The sequence below is a fragment of the Pholcus phalangioides genome, unplaced genomic scaffold, assembly GCF_987345545.1.
Source record: "Pholcus phalangioides strain wild (caught in Gottingen) unplaced genomic scaffold, Ppha-v1.0 ptg000008l_1, whole genome shotgun sequence".
NCBI classification, from domain to species: Eukaryota; Metazoa; Arthropoda; class Arachnida; order Araneae; family Pholcidae; genus Pholcus; species Pholcus phalangioides.
The window spans coordinates 62,650,970-62,670,888 of record NW_028301601.1 but is presented as its reverse complement, the minus strand read 5'-3'; the positions used below and the strand labels follow the sequence as shown (position 1 = coordinate 62,670,888).

At 38.8% G+C, this 19,919-nt stretch overlaps 1 protein-coding gene across 3 annotated transcripts in view; it reads right to left on the bottom strand.

The window, feature by feature from the left end:
• The window catches only part of LOC149084727 (guanine nucleotide exchange factor DBS-like), a 104,865-nt gene that overhangs the window by 60,651 nt on the left and 24,295 nt on the right, over positions 1-19,919 (bottom strand). Inside the window, exon 1 of one of the 3 annotated variants that reach the window (XM_089235159.1) lies at positions 8,576-8,809. The exons of the other annotated variants lie outside the window; for them this stretch is intronic. The gene's annotated coding sequence lies outside the window, so the exon portion shown is untranslated. Of the gene's footprint in view, positions 1-8,575; positions 8,810-19,919 lie in introns of those variants that run through there. 3 annotated transcript variants of the gene reach the window in all.

Genomic DNA, 19,919 nt, shown 5'->3' with positions numbered 1-19,919 from the left:
ATCCGGATAGGACACCAGGGAAGTAAGTAGTTAACCACTGATATTTCAGATGTACAATACGGACACAGGAACGAGGAGAAATACTTCCACGAGAAGAAGGTGATGTAATGCTTCTTTAGGCCGCAAGGCCTAAAACACATAATAAAGAAAGAACAATTCCTTCCCCCATGGGCTCTTTTTTTTTATGACCTTTACCCAATCGTTCAGTCATGCGCTAGTGATATACGAGGCATTGTCTTCTTATTTTCATGGGTAATATATTAAAAAAGAAGCATCTCTGTATTTTATTCACAAAAAACAATATTTTCACAAAAAAAAAAGGAAAAAAAAATCACCGCAATTATATTGGATATTATTATCGTCAGTATTCATGGTCCTACGGGGTTACACACGGATAAGCATTTGCACACGCGTTTCAAACTCATAAAACATTATCGGCGTTAAAAATCTAATAAATGTCTTGTTACAAGGGCGGTTCACATAATCAAACGTTGAACATATTGTCTTTGAATAATAGTTTGTCATAAGATACGAAATATACATTGAAGATTATTTAAGGCGGGAAATGGCTGTTTTTATGACTATTTATTAGACCGCGTTAACATTCGTTACATGTTTTTCGATTAGATACCAACTCGTATGTTTAGAGCAGGGGTTGACAAATCGAAAAAAAATAAATAAAATTAGGAGCCAAGCATTTTTTTATACGAAGGTTTTAACAGCTGGCTGATGTGAAGATCAATACAGGAAAGGAAATTCAACTGTTTCTACGGGGAATCGAACCTATGTCCTCTTGCATGGCATAGATGTCCTATCGCGTCCGATGAACGCGATAGAAACACTACGTTATAAAAGCTACGAACTTTTTTTCCTAAGAACTTATATGCGCTGAACGGGACCATACACGGACAGTCAGACCTAACTCAACTAATAGCTCAAATACACTAATATTTTTGCCACCAGATGACAACGGTGTACACAGGACCAATTTTTGGAGGGGGCACAAAAGGCATGGGGGGGGGGGAAGGCACAAAACTTTTTTCCCCATTCCAGAGAAATTTTGAGCTACCACCCTCCGAAAAGCATTTAAATTAATAGAAATTGGTTAATATACCCATATTTATAACTTATAATACCCAGTTTATAATTTTTGTTATTGTTTGGGTTGCTATATTTTTGAAATATATGACATCCATATTTTTATGGGCATCTTTTGCTCAGCCACCTCGTAGGGCATTTTGCCTGTTGTGGCCTTGTATTTGTAAAGGGTATTTTCTTTCGATATTTCAATTTCTGCACACCCAAATATTTATCTTCTTCCCCTAATTTTTGGTCATAAAACATTATCGGTGTTAAAAATCTAATAAATGTCTTGTTACAAGGGTGGTTCACATAATCAAACGTTGATTATATTGTCTTTGAGTAGTTGGTCATACGATGCGAAATATACAGGATGTTTCAAAAAGGATCACCCGATTTGAAATTCGTATATTACGAAAAATATTGAACATAGACATTACTTAAGATTAATTTTATATTATATGGCTAATCATAGTTTTTTAAAAAAACTAAATTAAAGGTGCTTAATATGTCCACCTTGGGATGCACGGCATATGTGTATACGGTATTCAAATTCGTCTCAAATTTTTGCGAGCATGTTCGCATCCATTGTTTCCACGGATGCTGTTATGCGTATCTTCAGTTCGGCAAATGTAACTGGAAGGGGGAGGCACATAAACGTAGTCTTTCATAAACCCATACAAGAAGTCGCACACTGTGAGGTTCGGCGATCGTTGAGGCCAGTGACAACAACTTCTAAAGCAAATCTGCTTTAGAAGGTGTTGCCAGTGATGTTTACTTGAATCGTCAGGTCCCGCGCGGCCGATCCATTATTTAGGAATGCAATTGTTCAAAAATTCTCGACCGTCCAAGCTCCAGTGTGGTGGTGGTGCCCCGTCCTACTGGAAAATGAAGCCATCCGAATCTGTTTCTTACTGTGGGAAAAGCAAATCGTGACAAACACTTAAGTGGCGGACGAAGAAAGAGCGTTAGCGCTACCTATCGGCAACTGCGTGAAACTCGAAATTTACCTCTTTCTACCTATACATTATTAGATCAAAACGGATTAAAGCTGAATAGTTGTGATTTTTTTAAATCGAATGATTCTTTTGAAAACACCTTGTACATTGAAGTCATTTAAGGCGGGAAATGGCTGTTTTTATGTCTATTTATTAGACTACGTTAATATCCATAAGATGTTTTTAGATTAATCAATCACTTCAATAATTAGAGTAGGGCTTGAAAAATCGAAAAAAAAATTAGATTTTTTTTAGGAGAAAAGTATTTTTCCCCAAAGAAAAAATTGTCCAAACTGGTTTACCCTGACTTTTCAAGGTTTTGGTGTCCCTTTTTTTCCAATTAGACACATGAAACACATTCCAACACACACATGAGAATTCCGAAAAAATTTTAGACCACAGATTTCAATTTAATCATAAATAAATATATTTTAGGCACCAATTCCATTTTTTTTTAAATTGGCACGATGACGTGGTGGGTAGCAGGTTGTCAGTACGCCACTGTAGAGCCTCGACATTTAAATAATTCCCACACTGGCTCACTACCAAGCCCGTTCTGGTCTCGTGAAAGAAACTCAGCACATTCTGTGCTGAAGCATGAGATGATCATGCGTCGAGTGCCCCTTCAAAGGGTCCAAGGGACCACGTGTGTCAAGAGCCAACAGTCAATCTTCAGCTCCAGCGAGATGGACATAAGTGCACTCTCTCCCGCGCCAATGTATATATTAAACTACATATGCTTTAACCATCTTCAATAAAATCTTATGCATCTAAAATATATCCATGAAATCTTGGAGTCACGTGCATCACTCACGATAACATATCATTTGCTAACCCGGATGTGATTTGAACACACAACCTTCTGATAACATATCACCCCCCTATAATCAGGGTCTCCCCAAGTCAAGGCCAGGCTCTGCTTGGATTTGTTATTAAAAACAATAGAAAATGGTATAAAAGAGTTTGACTAAAGATCATGTTCGATCTGAAACCGTACACGGGTGGAGATATAAGCCCCTCCCGCCCCCGCTTATATCTATTATATACCCTCCTATATTATGTCTGACATAAACCATCTACAAATTCATTTCATCGTTTGTTCGGGAATTGGGATATCAGTGAGAGTGACAGTTTGTATTAGGGACTTGACTCGCATTGACTTGAGGGTGCCTGTTTTGTCCGAGGCTCAGGAGACAAAACAGGACACCACTGACCTAGCCCGTTAGCGCCACATGGACAACTTTCTTGTAGACCAGATGCCCCAAATCTTGTGAGTAGAGATCTGGCAAGGCGAAAAGGGTATAAATAACCCCGAGTCGATGACCAGGAGAGGCAAGATCCAATATATGATGCGCCAATATCTTATTTTTCACAGGCTCCTTTTTTTATCCGACGGCGATGGCACACTCAGCTATTTCTGCGACAGCTGGTTGGTTGATGCGAAGTCAACGATGATGATGATGTCAATTCGTATATACATTAGATCAGTCGTGTAGTGCCGTATCTCCGCCCATGCGGCCCAGTTCAGAGTACACGATTTCTAAGGAAAGAGGATTCGTTGGCTTTGTAGTCTAGTGGTCTGGGGCGCTCGCCTAGCAAGTGAGAGGACGAGGGCACGATAACCCGTAAGGCCAGCTGAATTTTCTTTCCTGGATTTAACTTCGCATCAATCAGCTGTCGAAACCTTCGTCTTTTTTTATGAAGTCCGGATATTCGAGCATATCTGTGGGCTTAGGCATTAGGGTAAAAAAAGGTTTGGTTGGATAGCGAATATATACATGTTACTGCCAAAACCCGAAGTTGGTCACTTCGCGAAGTGGCCAGTCCAGTTGACCCAGCCAATGTCCGAAATTCGGGCTTTAGTCGGCCCATATATATCGATTCTTGATTCGGGGTCATCGCCAAGTTGGCGTAATTTTGTGATAATTATGGCCGTTTATAATTAGTCATAGTTGACCATGATAATTATGGTTAGCTATGGCACCCATAACCATGAAAGGAATCTGAATATCGATATCTTAGTGATACATATATGTATCACTAAGGCGGACGAGATAGACTAGAAGTCTGGGGGGGGGGGCACGATGATTGCTGGAGGGGCATGATGTCAAGAGAAAGACATTTTCACATGTTCTGCAACACTGATATTATAAACAATAACAATAACAACTAAGCATGTTGAAAACATGTGCTTCTCAGAAATAATAGATGTCTCTGAACTGAAACAAGTGGTCAAGAGAAAATAATTTTCAATTATATATTTCTCTAAAAAAAGAAAAAAAAAAGGCAGGAGAAGGATATTTAATAAAGAACAATGCTTCTTTTTTTCTGTATAAACTCAATTTTGTGAAGTAAGTTGCAATTCTAATTGATTTACAAGGAGATTCGAGTGACGGCTACATTCTTCTTAACCTCCTCAACAAAAAATTTCTTACGTGACAACTGATGTTGTAGGACTTGAACCAATGGAAGAGTAGATCACTTTGCCCAAGAATATTAAGAAGTCACCAGTGTATAAGGTAAATAAGCAAAGAAGACAAAAACTCCAGATGCATTTCGACACACAAGGGGTGCCGTCTTCAGAGGAAAAAATATTCAGCCACTAATCACCTGACCGAGGTTCCCACTCGGGTTGAAGTGAGCAAACACACTTTTTTTTCCAATGAGCAATCGAGAGTTACGATTTGGTATTGAACCCAACTTGGAACCTAGGTCAGCGTGATTAGTGGTTGAATATTTTTTTCCTCTGAAGACGACCCCCATTGTGTGTCGAAATGCATTAGGAGTTTTTGTATTTTTCGTGTATTTGCCTTATTCATTGATGACTTCTTAACTTTAACCAATGTTTTACAAATGTCACGAATGGGAGAAAAAAAGCTGGAGAAAATTTTTATTTGGTTGTAAACTATTGATAAAAAATATTTTAAACGATAAAAAAGATGAAATATTAAAGTATACTAATCCTAGTAAGTAAATCAGTCATCCATGTAAGTGAGTAATCCAAGTAAACCTGAAGATGAAATATTAAAGTATACTAATCCCAAAAATATATATTATCGAAAAAAGGAATATATTTCTATTTCAGGATAGAAAGTTGTTTTAAAATTTGAAAAATGAGCTGTGAACAGCTAGGAGAGAAACATTTCATTAAAACCTACATTACACTATAAAAGTTTTGTAAAAGTGCTTTTATAAAACTTGAAGAATACAACCAATAAAGTGATCGGTTGCGTTTGCTCAAATGTAACCGATCAGCTCATTGGTTGTAAACTTTTACAAACTTTTATAGTGTAATCCAGACCTAAGAAATGAAAATTTATACATGCAAATTTTGAAAATCTGTTGATGAAAAAATTAAAAACAGAGTGGTGACATTTAAGAAATAGAAAAAAAGTTCTGTGTCAAACATATTTAACATAAACTGCTGGGGGACACAAATTTGGACGATTTCGAGAGAATAACCCATTTAAGTTGCCAGAGAAGTGCTTGTTTTGTGTTATTGCTGGTGCTGCTGTCTGTGTTCCATATTTTGAAGTGAGGATGGTAAGGTAATTGCTTGAATTTTCATGCAGGCCAGATGCTGCAAATCCTGTGAGTACAGATCTGGCAAGGGAAATAGGCATATAAACCTGACTTTATAACCAGGAGAGGTAAGATCCAAGATATGGCGATAATATCTTATTTTTCACACTTTTCTCAGCTAAACTATAAAGTCTAGACTTTTGATTATAGCATGCCTGTGGGCTTAGGCATTGGGGAAAAATCTTTGGTTGGAAAGTTAATATATATATATATAGGGCCTGCTGCATATTTTTCTGTCCATGTTTTTACAGCAATTTCAACAATTTAATCAAGTCATGCCCTCTGGTGAAAATTAATAAATACAATTTTTGTTTTATTTATTCACCTAAAACTGAAAAAAATTAAATCTCAACTATTCAATATATGGAATCATTTTGAAAAATATTCTTAAATAATTTTTGAATTACTGAAAATTCTTCTATACCTTGAATGTACAATTTATTATTAAGGTTATTGTACTTAAAAATCAATTAGCATAAAAATTACGTTGGGCAATATGTATTCTAGGCAATATGTATGTTGTGTGAAGTTCATATCTGAATGGTATTAGATGTTCTGTATAAGTAGTTAATAATGTTCTGTATTTTAGATGTTCTGATAATTTGTCATCATTGCTAATTAACAGTTAGGCCTATCGGTGTATTGTGCTTAACATGGAAATTGGGTCATGATAAATTGTAATCGATCCACCCTCATGCAGGACATTACATGACAGGAGGCGTATTGATAGGGGACTATAGTCTAGAGTGGCGAATTCTGGAAGGTGACAAACATGAGTAATGAGTGGTCAAGAAAATCAGTATAATGGAGGAAGGACAGCTAAATTTGTATATCTCATGAACAGTAAAGTCATAAATGTGTTTCTGACTACAGATCAAGGGAGTAGGTCAGTGAGTGACCCAGAATGGAAGGAACCAGGCAAGTGAGCAACCAAAATGGTGGGTAAGCATGTGAGTGAACAAAATAGTGACCAGACTCAGAGAGTGAGTGATCAGGTCAAGGAAAGACCAAAAGAGTGACCTAGAACATGTGCAAGCATGAAAGTGAACTAGAGGATGTGCAAGCATGGGAATGACTAAAGAGTGACATAGAGAGTGTGAGAGCAATGGGAGTCACCTAAAGAGCAAGGGACTAAGGCAGTGAATAACTAAAAGAGGGACTAATAAAATAAGCAAGCATGTGACCAAGAGAAAGATGTGTCTATTAGAACAAGGCACCATGTGAGTGAGCAATCAAAAGAGCGACCAAAAGAATTTGCAAGAATGCAAGTGACCTAAAGAGAGCAAGAAAAAATGGCAGTGAGTGACCAAAAGTGTAACATGATGCATATGAAAGTTTAGTAACCCAAGAAGTGTGCAAGCATAGAAATGAGAAAAAGAAAAAGTGACCAAAATGATGAGGTAGAGAGTGTGTGAGCATGATGTGACAGGAAACAGTCGTCAAGAGAGCAAATAAGAAGGTAGATGAGTGACTGAAAGAGTGACACAAAGCAGGGATAGAAAAATTCCAAAAAAAATCTAGGTTCCAAGAAAACCTCCCCTAATTTCTTTAGTTACCAAGATGCTTGGAATTCGTCAAGCCTCAGTGTAGAGGGTGTGTTGTGAGCAATGGAGGTGACCAAAAGAGTGATGTAAAGAGTCAGTGGCAGAAAGACTGATTGACAGAGTGAGTGAGCAATGGCAGTGGCCAAGATAGTGTATGGAAAAAGGTGTTTTTGTGATCAGAAGAGCGGCCTGGACAGTGAGCTTCCAAAAGTGACCAATAAAGTTTGTAAGCATGTGAATGACCAAAACATTTATGTTTGTAAACATGTGAATGACCAAAACATTTATGTTTGTAAGCATGTGAATGACCAAAACATTTATGTTTGTAAGCATGTGAATGACCAAAACATTTATGTTTGTAAGCATGTGAATGACCAAAACATTTATGTTTGTAAGCATGTGAATGACCAAAACATTTATGTTTGTAAGCATGTGAATACTCAAAAGAGTAACCGAGCTTGTGTGCAAGCTTGTGATGAACCAAAAGAGTGACCCAGAGAGCAAGCGTCTAGGCATTTCATGACCAATAGAGAGCAACAGACCAAGTCGATGAAAGACCAAGAGTGATGACAGAGAGAGAATGGGGGAATGACAGAATATCAAGCATAGAAGCGATCAAAACATAGATCTATGGAATATGTGAGCGACCAAAAACTGTGCAAGCATGTGATGGACCAAAAGAGTGACCTAGAGTCTAGGACATTTCACAACCAATAGAGTGACCTAGAGTCTAGGACATTTCACAACCAATAGAGTGACCTAGAGTCTAGGACATTTCACAACCAATAGAGTGACCTAGAGTCTAGGACATTTCACAACCAATAGAGTGACCTAGAGTCTAGGACATTTCACAACCAATAGAGTGATCTAGAGAGCAATAGACCAAGTTGATGAAAGACTAAAAGAATGACGACAGAGAAAGTGTGCAAGAATGGGAGAGTGACAGAGTATGCAAGCATAGAAGTATAGAAGTGATCAAAAGATAGATCTATGGAATATGTGAGTGACCAATAAAGTGAGCGACCAAAACAGTGACCGATAAAATGCACAAGCGTGCTAGCGACCAAAAGACAGGTTTATTTACAGGGGCGAGGCTAATGGCAAATTTTTTGTACTTGGTCTTAAGAAAATTAGAGGGTCGCGAAATTTGTGCAGCTCGCAGGCTGCGCAATAACCACACAAATCCGCGTCTGGTTATCAGATGACTATGCAAAATAAAATGCGATTGATTTTTTTCGAGAATTATAATTCCAGTTTCGTGAGTATCGAATTCCAAGAAAGAGCCCTTTTTTTGTTTCAACTGGAAAGTATCGATTACGCCGGAATCAATACTCTACTCGCGTAAATAAACAAAAAAAAACAATTACTCACTGGAGGTGTAGGAAAAAATCTGATTTCACATATTCCTCGAGTCTCGTCGATGCACCTCAACAATCCACAATAAAAAATTCACTCTCACAACACTGGTAACAATCACAACTAGGTGATGTAAACAATAACAAAAACAACAATACGATTCGCCCGCCCGCGCCGGTCAATATAGAGCGGTCAACAGCTGCAACAACAAAACAACGTTCACGCGACGACCCTACGTTCGGGACACGAATGAGGTGCAACCCCGTTTTGTTACTTTTTCCCTCCATCGTGATAAGCCTAATTTAGCGTCGTGCCATTATTTGGCGAGACTTGGCTCCACTTCTCTTTTTCTCCACTTTTTATAGAATCGATCTTGGTGTTATATCCCAAAATATATTTTGGAGAGTAATTTCAGTCCTGGGGTCATTCAAGTGGTATTACGTCAGCATCAATAGGGGGGGGGGGGTTCGGATTTGCTGACTTTTGATGATACAAGGATGCTTACATAATCGACCACCCTTTATAAAAATATGAAATATTTTTAATGGCATCTTACTAGGTGTGCCAAAAAAAAAAACAACGGGAAAAACCTTTCCCTAGTTTGTGGGCACTTGAAATAACATTTTCCCTATTGATAAGTCCTTTACAGAGCCACTTTAGTGATCTCCAAATGTTCCACGGATCCTTCAAGTGATCTGGAAATGTGTCCGGGCCGCTCAAGTGTTCTGGAAATGTGTTGCGGGCCGCTTAAGTGCTCTGGAACTGTGCCGTGCGTCACTAAGCCATCCGTAAATATGCCACATAGTCACTTAAGTGCCCTAAAACTGTATCACACGTCACTTAAGAGATCTCTAAATGTGCCACTGACCGCTTAAACAACACTTCCCAGGAGCTCATCGCTCAAGTTAGTTTCCCAAAGTGGGAAATATCGCCCCCCCTAGTGGGCGATGGAATAGTCCGGGGCGATAGAAGCTACGGGTATAACATAAGATTCTATGGTTTACTTGAGTTGGGGGCGATGAGAAGAATTTTCTGAAGAAGGGAGCGATGGAAGAAAAAATTTGGGAAACTATATGGCTTCGGTGATATGTAAATGTGTCGTAGGTCACTTGAACGATCTATGAATGTGTCGTAGGTCACTTGAACGATCTATGAATGTGTCGTAGGTCACTTGAACGATCTGTAATTATGCCACTTGATTCATTTTTACAAAATTAGGTTTAAGGTGGCGCACCACATCAGATTAACCCCGAGGGCCACATTTGGTCGTCTCCAACATTTAAAAAGGCATTTAAAAAAAAAAGAAAAAAGAAAGAGGGTTATTTTTTAAATTTAGTTTTTTATTTTTTATCAGTGAGAAATAACTCGACTAAAAAAAAAAATCTCCTGAAATTTGAAGGAGCATTTTTACTCCTCAAAGGAATTAGGAGGAGTAAAATCAAAAGAAATTTGGATTTGGCTGAATTTTATTCAACCCGAAAATTTTTGATTTTGGGTTCAGCTTTTCTGTCTGAACGTTACGTCAAAACCCACCATTCCCGTTCACTCTTTTGGTCTCTTACCGAACAGGCTTTTCCCTCTCTAGGTCACTCTATTTATCATTCACATGCTTGCACAATCTTTTGGTCACTCACATGCTTGCACAATCTTTTGGTCACTCACATGCTTGCACAATCTTTTGGTCACTCACATGGCAGACACACTTTAGATCACTCTTTTGGTCAGGGCCGGTCCTAAAAGATCTGCCTCCTGAGGCGAATAATATTTTGCCGCCCTTACGATACGACTATCGCAAAAGAGTTTTTTTTCTTCACCTCTATTACATTGATACAGTGATTCCCAAAGTATTGGTCACGACTACCTTGGGATGGGGAGGAGTAGTGTTTATTTTTTGAGATATCGCGAGAGAATTTCCTAAATAAGCTTCTACAATGAGATCTGGCTCATTGATTTATGACAATAAATATGTAAATTAAGAAGTGCCCTCTTTCATTTTGCCATAAGCATGGGCGGAGATACGGGAGGGCGTGGGGGGCAACGCCCCCCTCCGCGTAAAAGGTGGAGTCGACTGATCGAATATATATGTGTATATATGAACTGACATCATATCATCATCATCGTGTCCATAAGCTTACGCAGAATTTTCTCATAGATTTCCACATAGACAGGTGTGGCATTTGAAGAGGAATAGAGAGATATTGGGGCCTAAAAAATTTTGACGACACAATATTCATTGGCTAAAAAAATCTTTGACCCAAGTCATTGATGGATATTTAGGGGTTACCTATCTAAGGAAATCTATCGGGGCAAATGCTTGGGCAGTGCCATCCGTGCGACCGCATAGAGCACGCACCGCTCTAGTAGGGGCACCAAATACGAGTTGAAATGACGAAAAAAGGTTTGTGTTACTAAAAGACGCAAAACCGTAATCGGGGGCGTCAAAAATAGGTCCAGCAAGGAAGGCCGTCTTAAGAGCATTATGATCCCTCGGGCAGCGATTTCTCTGAAGGGGGATTTCCCTACCTGGCTAGAAATGTTGCCAACCATAATTTGGATGCTCCTCCCCTCGCAAATTTTTCAATCAGACGATCACTTTCATGAGGCCCTCTTTATACTTGAGGCCCCGAACGCCGTGACCGGGTGGGCCCATTAGTTAAGGTGGCACTACCCACATGGGTAGAGAGTTTTTTCTCGAGCCACCCCTGGTAACTGTAATGTCGAAAACCCAAATTTATATGATATGCAGTCATATCCTTCCAGAGCTTGCTTTGCTCAGGGCCGAATTAAATCCCGTATCTTGTGGGGGAAAAAAATAAAACATTAAAATATTTCGTGGCATCTTCACCCCCTGATCTCAATGAATTGTATCCGCCCTGACGCCCCTTATCCTGGTGCAGGGCCCCCAGACCAGGATTTCATGGGCTCTTTTACAGTGAATTTATACTGTGAAAAAACAAAAAACGAAGAAAATCATCCCGTGCTCCGGGGCTGGAGCCCTGTCAGCTCCACCCTTGTGGGACTCATGGCATCAGCACCCGAAATTAATCTCACGGCACCCGTAAAATTCGGTGGCAAGCCCGTTTCCAGAAATTTGGAGGGGGTGGATTTAGAAAAACTACGCGCCTGCAGAAGGCGCCAACTAAAAAGGGGCAAATTTTTAAGGAGCCAATTTAAGGGGGAGGGCAATTTTTTATCACCTAAATATCATTCGCTTACACTTGAAAAGTGGCAAGAACGGGCCCTGGGAACAACTGGCATTTTCGGCGGAGAGAACAGAAGTAATATAATATTAGATACACAAGAATGTTATTCTCTTATGTCAGACATTTTCTCAGATATTTCGGGCGAGAGGGAGGAACAGGACTCTCCCCCCATTAATCTCGCATGGGCGGAGGGGTGGGGGGGGGGGGGGCTATGCCCTCTCGCAACGGCTTTGTGCTGCGGCTGCATACGGTTCTGGAATCACTGGGCCCAGCCAAGTGGGTGAAAACAGAAATTCAGCAATTAAATTAATTGAGCAACTAAAATTAGTCAGTGGTTGTTTGAAACCCACTAATTAATTAACAACAAGATTTGGAATGAAATTAAAATTAAGAATTTGGGTTTTTTTTAATTTTGCGCCGCAACTTACGTTGATGAAATATTGGTAGCGTCATCTGTTGATAAAAATAAAACTTACAAGTATTAATAAGTTCAACATATTCTCAACAGATGGCGGCAAATTTCATCAGCTTTTTCTCGGACATTGCCATTTATCAAGGCTCCTCCTGCGTTTCAGAAAATTAGCCGTGTTTTGTCCTCCTTTTCAAGTTTCCGGAAAATCTTTTTTACACCATTTTCAAACAAATATTCAATCTTTGATATGAGTGGTTTTTTTTTCGCACACGCACCCACCAATGGCTTTCAAAATTTCCAGAATTCTTTCTGTTTCTGCTTTTTTTAGTGGGTCTGTTTCAGAGTCGGGAAAAATTATTGTTGCGGCCGGTTTTATTGGTCGGAATAGTAGCGTCATCCATCTATTAGGGTAATTGTCATAAGTGACGTCACTCAGGGTGCGTGCGCAGCATAGGCGGAGATAGACTTGGAAGTCTGGGGGGGCACGATGATGATGATGTCAATTCATATATGCATTTATACATTAGATCAGTGTACTCCTCCCAAGGGCGTAGCGAGGGGGGGGGGGGACTTGGGGGTCTGGTCCCCCCCCCCGAAATGTGAGAAAATGACCGAAAAAAGGGAAAAAGATGGCCAAATTCATTGTTCTGTCACTTTGGTCTCCCCCCCCCCCCCAAAATGAAAGTGGTCCCCCCCCCGAACGAAATTTCTGGCTACGCCCCTGACTCCCCCTTTGACGCTGGAGGGGGGGGGGGCAAAGTCCCCCACGCCCCCCGTATTTCCGCCCATGGTGCACAGGCGTTCTTCTTTTTCAGTTTTCGAATCTGGTAACCCTAGATATGACATCAAAAGATGATTGGTGACCCCCCCTACCTTTACCGTTAGGAGTTAACTATGCGATTCGTCAACTTACAACCTTAGCCCAAGTACTATGTACAAACACTGCCAGCTTTTAGAAAGCAGAGCTAATAAAGCGCGTCATGCATTAAAAATAACAGAACAGAATTTAATTTATTTCGTCGTTTTCCAGCCCAATGAGGCTGTCTGACGACATGCAAATAACCTTCTGAGGCGTTGTGAAGGCGAGCGACAAGTTTGTACATGCATGTGTGAAGCATGAGTGTGTGTTTGCGTAAACAAAAATCTAGTCCATCGTCATGTTCAAAGTACAAATGTGGTATGCGGTCCAAAAGATAACAATGAGGGGGAAAAATTAAAATATTCAATATTTAAAAAAAAAAAATCGTTGGTAGCCAAAAACCATATAACACATACAACACGTATAAGGTATAGAGATAACATACGGATACAAGAATAAGTACAATATACCAGTGGCAAAGTAGATAAAGTGGGATATAATAGGATGACTTATACAGAACTAATAAAAATAGAAAGGCGCAATATGAATACTTTATATATTTTTTCCAATTATCTCCTCTTTTTTCTAATTCAATTTTTTTCTTTTTTTAACTGTAGTTTGTCATAGTGGGTCGTAGATAGCTCCTTGATGAAGTCCAATATAAGGGGTATACCCAGGTCTTTCCTGATGTCAGCTCCCCGTATAAATTTAGGTGCCCTCACAAGTGACCTTAGGATCCTGTTTTGCTGAGATTGCAGTTTTTGCATGTTGCTATGACTTGCGTAGGCCCGGACTGGGGCTGCTTCTGTCATAATTGGTCGAAGTATAGATTTATATAGTATGACTTTATTTTTAAGGAGAGGCGAGCTTGAGGAAATGTCATTTTGGTGAGCATGCCTAGGGCATGGGTGGCCTTGTTCCTGACATAGACAATCTGCGGACCAAAAGTCATTGGACGGTTCAGAATACAGCCTAGGTATTTCACTTTTCTTACTAGTTCCACGGCTGCTCCACCGATATAGATTGTAGCGTTTCCCTGGTCCGTTTTTCTTGTGAACCAAATAAATTGACACTTGCTGTGGTTCAGCTAAATGGCGTTGATGGCACACCAATTCTCAATGGCCTCGACGATTTCTTGAAAATTTTCGCGGCATTTATTAGATTTCCTATGATTGGTGAGTATGATGGCATCGTCAGCAAAAAGTGCTATGACTCCTACCAGAGGTGCAGGAATGTCGTTAATATAAAGTAAGAAGAGCTGAGAGTCTAAACAGGATCCTTGCAGAACTGAGGCTCCCACTGGGTGCATGTTTGATAATGTTTTTCCATTTTTGACTATGAAATTTCTTCCTGAAAGATAGCTGTGAAAGAATAATATAAAATGCTCCGGGAAGCCCATGTTGATAAGTTTGACCAGTAGTGTGTCATTTTTAGTCTTGTCGAACGCCTTACTTATGTCAAGACATGCTGCACAGACTTTGCCAGCTTGATGTTCTCAGCCACCTCGTTGGGCATTTTGCCTGTTGTGGCGGGGTATTTGTATTTGTAATCTTTGTAATTAAATGAGCCAATTATGAATTCTGTCACCCTGAGCAGTTGGGTCACACAGGAGTGCCCTCGGCGGAAGCCATGTTGCTCAGGTCGGATGATGCTATGTTGATTGAGATAGTTATCAAGTCGTGTTTTGTATATAACTCAAATAATTTAGAGATGCAAGAGAGAAGGCTGATGGGTCTATAACTTTTTGGTCTAAAAACTATAACTTTGATGTACGGGTGTCTATAGAACCACAGCTTCGACAGTATTATCAATGGCAACTGGGAAAACTGGGAATACCCCCTTGTATCTACTACTCGACTACGAAAGAGTCAGCCTGCCTGCTGAGACTCCAACAAAATGTGACTTATAACGAACAAAAACTTGCATATGAAAAATTTGAGAAATTCCTCTCACGGCTGACAACACCACCCAGCAGTACAGGTTCGTCCATACCAAATATCTCTCTCTGGTCTTCCTATCGGAGATAACAAAGAAGCAATATTTACCGATGGTTCCGAAATGGAAATCGGAACAGCAGCTGCGTATGTGAAGATCATCAACACATCAATTATTCATACATGGAGATTACGCCCAAACGACAATAATTCATTATTTCAAGCTGAGCTGGTGTCAACACTGTATGAATTGGACTTAGAATTGGAAGATTACAATTTATACTGATAGTTTCGCTAGTTTAAAAGCAATATATGATGTCAAATCCATATATCCTCTTCTGAGATTCATTAGAACTCTACTCATCAACAATCCGAATCTCACGCTCTCAATGGGTAAAAGCCAACCAAGAAACCTTCGGAAATGAAGCTGCAGATCAAGCTGCCATAACAGCCACACAACTCGAAGAGCTTACTGATTAGTCGCTACCAACATCGTATGCAAAAACATTATTTCAATCTGTTCTCAAGAACTCCTGGAACCAGGAATGGTCTCGGACCAACACCTCTACGAACGGCACAGAAGTTATACCTGAGGTAAATATTACAAACCAAGTATTGCCCAGAGAGAAAACTATCTTCATCACAGAGCACGGCCCAATACCAACCTACCTTAAGAAAGATTCCATATCACCGGAAATAAGTACTGCAACTGTGTAGAGATTGAGGATCTCTTTCACTACTTTACCAGCTCTGTCAGTACACAAATTCACATCACTTCCCAGTGAATGATCCCAAACTAAAAAACCTTTGGAAGAAACGAATCATCCAATCGCAAGTTCTGTCGATTTCAAGCCAGAACCCTCGTTAGGCTTCTCGAACAAAACCTACAATTCTGGCATAATAAGCATCTTACACACCCATCTGCAGCCGATGATTCCATATTTTCCTCGGAAATAAACATAGATTACTCCCCACCAATATCTCGCAGTAAGAGTCGAAATCAACAACAATGATTGTTTAATATTGTACAGACCAGATATCAAAGATATATTGTATTTTTCTCCGAAAAACGTCCTCAGTATTTTCGATGGATTCACATTTTTAACTGAAACCCATATTACTTACTTTTCTTACTTGTGCTGTAACTGCGTATCATGTGACCACAATAGTCACACCCCACTTTAATCTCTATAATTATGTATTTTGTATAATTGTGTCTGGAATTGTTTTTTCATCTATTTTCATGTAAAAAAATTGTGCTTTTTTTCCTTTCTCCAGTCAGAGCCGCAACTAGATGTTTGGTCACCCGGGGCAAGTGTTCATTTTGGCGCACCCTTGTAATGCTGAAGGAGAGGTTTGAGAATTTGCGCCTCCTCTGGTGCAGCGCCCGGGGCACGAGACCCGCCTGATCCGCCCTAGTTTCGGCCCTGTCTCCAGTCCTTGTTTTTAACTGTACATGTTTTTTTTCGATAGTGCCAGGTGTAATTTCATGCATACCCAATTTTGTAAGTATGCATTTTTTTTTATACAGTCCTTTTTTTTAAACTGTACTTGCATTTTTCGATAATTTGGTCCAATCACATTTAAAGATATATATATTATATTTATCTCCGAAACTCCCTCAGAATATCAGAATATTTTCGATGTATTCATATTGTTAACAAACCCGTTTCCCACTTTTCTTCTTTGTGTGATTTTGAGACGCTTCGCGTACATGTATTCTGTCCTGTAACCATAGACTTAAGATATAAATAGACCGCGCACGCTATTCATAAAACTTGTCGAACGTGAAGAAAAGATGAGCAGTATTGTCGGGGAAAGAACAGGTTCTGCGCTATTACATTTGGCGCGTTTTCGCAGAAGCTAGGATGTTGCTGTAACGAAATTTGACTCAATTCGATCAAGTTGATGAAAACTTTCCTTCATTTTTTCAATGAATTTCACTCATTTTTATGTGAAATATTTAGGGAGTATCAGATTTGAAAAAATAAATTCTATAAAATAAACAAATATTGGAAAACGAAATTTTTTTATTTTCCATTAAGGGATAATTCTTAATAATTTCTTAACACATGGGTTTTTAAATTTTAATTGGATATATAATATTTAAAGGAAGTGAATATAAACAGTCTAAATTTCATGAAATAAATTTTTTTGGCACAGTTTTTAATAGCTTTCTAAATATCTATACACACACAGGAAACAAAATATTGTATACAACAAATATATAATGTTTATGTTACTGTAAATTTGATAAATCCGTAGTGCGCGTTATCTTCAGAAATTATGCATAATAGTTGGTAAATATATGCATAATTACCAATATTTTTAGTAAGTTTGATGAAGCATTTATCACTTTTTACGAATGAATCGAATAATTCTCAAAATGAAGTTAGTAAGTTTAATGAATATGGAAAAAATCCATGCTGAAATATCACTTTATTTCAACAACTTAGTTCTGTCCGTATGAGATGCGTGCACTACACATATTTCGCCATAAAAATTAAATTAATAATAAATGCGAAGATAGAGATTTTTTTTCATCGGCTTAGTTCATGTTGGCTTTTGCTGTTTTATTTATCTGCATATGCAAACATAACCGTTATACTGATCGAATTCATCTTCCTAGATGGGAGTTCGGGCGTAATGTCTGGAAAATATAAGTTATTGTTTGACGATTTATCACATTTATCAATACGAACTGGGGATTGTACATAATCACTGATAAAAAGGGATAAATGCAATAAAATTTATCATGTATAATATAATATTTACACATGTCACATATATATATATATGTGTGACATATGTAATCTCTTCGCTCCAAAAGTATGCATATGTTAATCTTAATTTAAGGTATTAAATCGTTTTTAGAATGATTCTTTTTCAAGATAACATCTGAGGTACACAATATATGACTTCAGGTCTTAGTACAGATATTGACTCGAAAAATCAATTGAATAATTAATTTTCTTGTTTGAAGAGGCAATTTCAGATACAACAAACATAAATTAATGAATAAAAAAATTTCTTTTCTGTAATAGTTTTATCTCAGGTGTGAAGAGGGGTAAAAATACTATTATTTTTAGAGGTTGTTATGCATTTTTATGCAAAACTGCAATTGTCTAGAGGGGAGGGGGGAGGTTTTCCTCACATTCTATTTAAATAGAATATTTTTCATAAATTTCTCCTTCTGAAAAGCATATTTTCTTCCAAGTTGAGCAAAACTCGAATGAACTCACTAGCTCGCCAAATCTCGCCAAATCTTGCGGAGACGTATATTTCAGTTAAAACTTCATAAAACTCACAATTTCAATCATTTATTGCCAAAAATTCTATTAAAACATTTAATAATGATTCATGACATTTGAATTTTACCAAAACTTGGAACTTTAATTGAATTAAATCCAAAATGGAGTCGTTAAAAACTGAGATTACGTCAGAAATCCATTGCATCGTCAATTTAATATTCCAATTTTTAATTTATAAGAAGGGGAATAAGCAAAAAAGTATTCCTTTGTGAAAGGATAATGTTCCTCCTTTCCTAAACCGTTTAGAACATCCGAAAGCTGCACACGTGGTGACCATTCTAATGAAAAATAAGACAGCACTTGGAGATCGTCATACGAACAGCCATAAGGAAAGCATTGCCAGCGAGATTTCCTGACCAGCCTTTCGACCGGAGTCACGTGACTCCGGATCTTTGCTTCACATTGTAACCCCTCGCGCGCACTCTATAGTATTATTACTCTGTGCCTGTAACTGTGCATCATGCGACCATTGTATTCACACCCCACTTATTATTCTATGATTCTGACGAACAGGGGGATGCGTGGCGCTTCCTCTGGCCGTTTGCGTGTTCATATAGTTTGTAAGATTGTGTATTCATATATTTTCATGAAGTGGTATATTGTTGGATATTTGAGGGGTGCGGCGGACATGCGCGTGGGCAGGTCCGCCCACGGCTTCCCCTGGCCGCTGATTTTCTGTTCCTTCTGCAGATGCAGGGTTGCGTCTTTCCTCGGTGTAATTTTTTTTGTACAGTATGTCACTCACTTTTTCCCTTTCCGGTGGTACTAGGTGTAATTTCATGCATACCCAATTTTGTAAGCAATTTAAATTTCTTTTCCTGCAGCCCTTGCTTTTAACTGTACGCGTGCATTTTTCGATACTTTGATTATTATTTATATCTTTTTGACTCTTCCTTCCCCGTCATACTTTTTTTTACCCAGGCGGTGATCTTATCGGTTAGAAATTCTTCGGAATATGGACTGGGTCACCGTTTCGGTTAGTAAGTAAGTCTACTTCCTGACAGATGGCAGCACTGCACATAACAAGCATTACACAGAAACTTTACGTTAGTTTCACAACACATACACGCGCATTCCGGCGTGCAACATGTACCGATTCGTTAGAGGAATTTATACGAGGTACATTTGTACTATTTGTAGTAGCAGTCTATTTCTAGCTTTGTGTTTTATTGTCACCATAGCAGAGAAGGCTTGCGCGCACAGATATGATGTTGAAAAGGGAAAAAATGCGTTAATTGCTTCCTTCATTAGATTAGAGTACTCCTCTCTCACTCCAAGCCAAAAAGCAGCTACCGACGCCTCACTCTTGGTGAACTTACATTTGAGAGTAGAATTTTTTTATTATGAAAAATGAAATCCTAGGCGTTTCTAAGCATATCTGTGAAAACTGCATCTTTCTATTGTACATATTTAAAAAGTCATTGAGTTTTCAACAGTCTTGTGACTTTTGGATCATCCTGCACATCGTATATCACAAGAATTTCATTCTAGAGATAATTATATGAATCGATGGCGCTCTATCTACTTAACAATACAGTGGAACCTCTCGATAACGGACATCCATAGGACCAAAAATTTTGTCCGCTAATGGCGAGTTGCGATATACACAGTGGAAATTCATTTTACGACTTTCACATTTA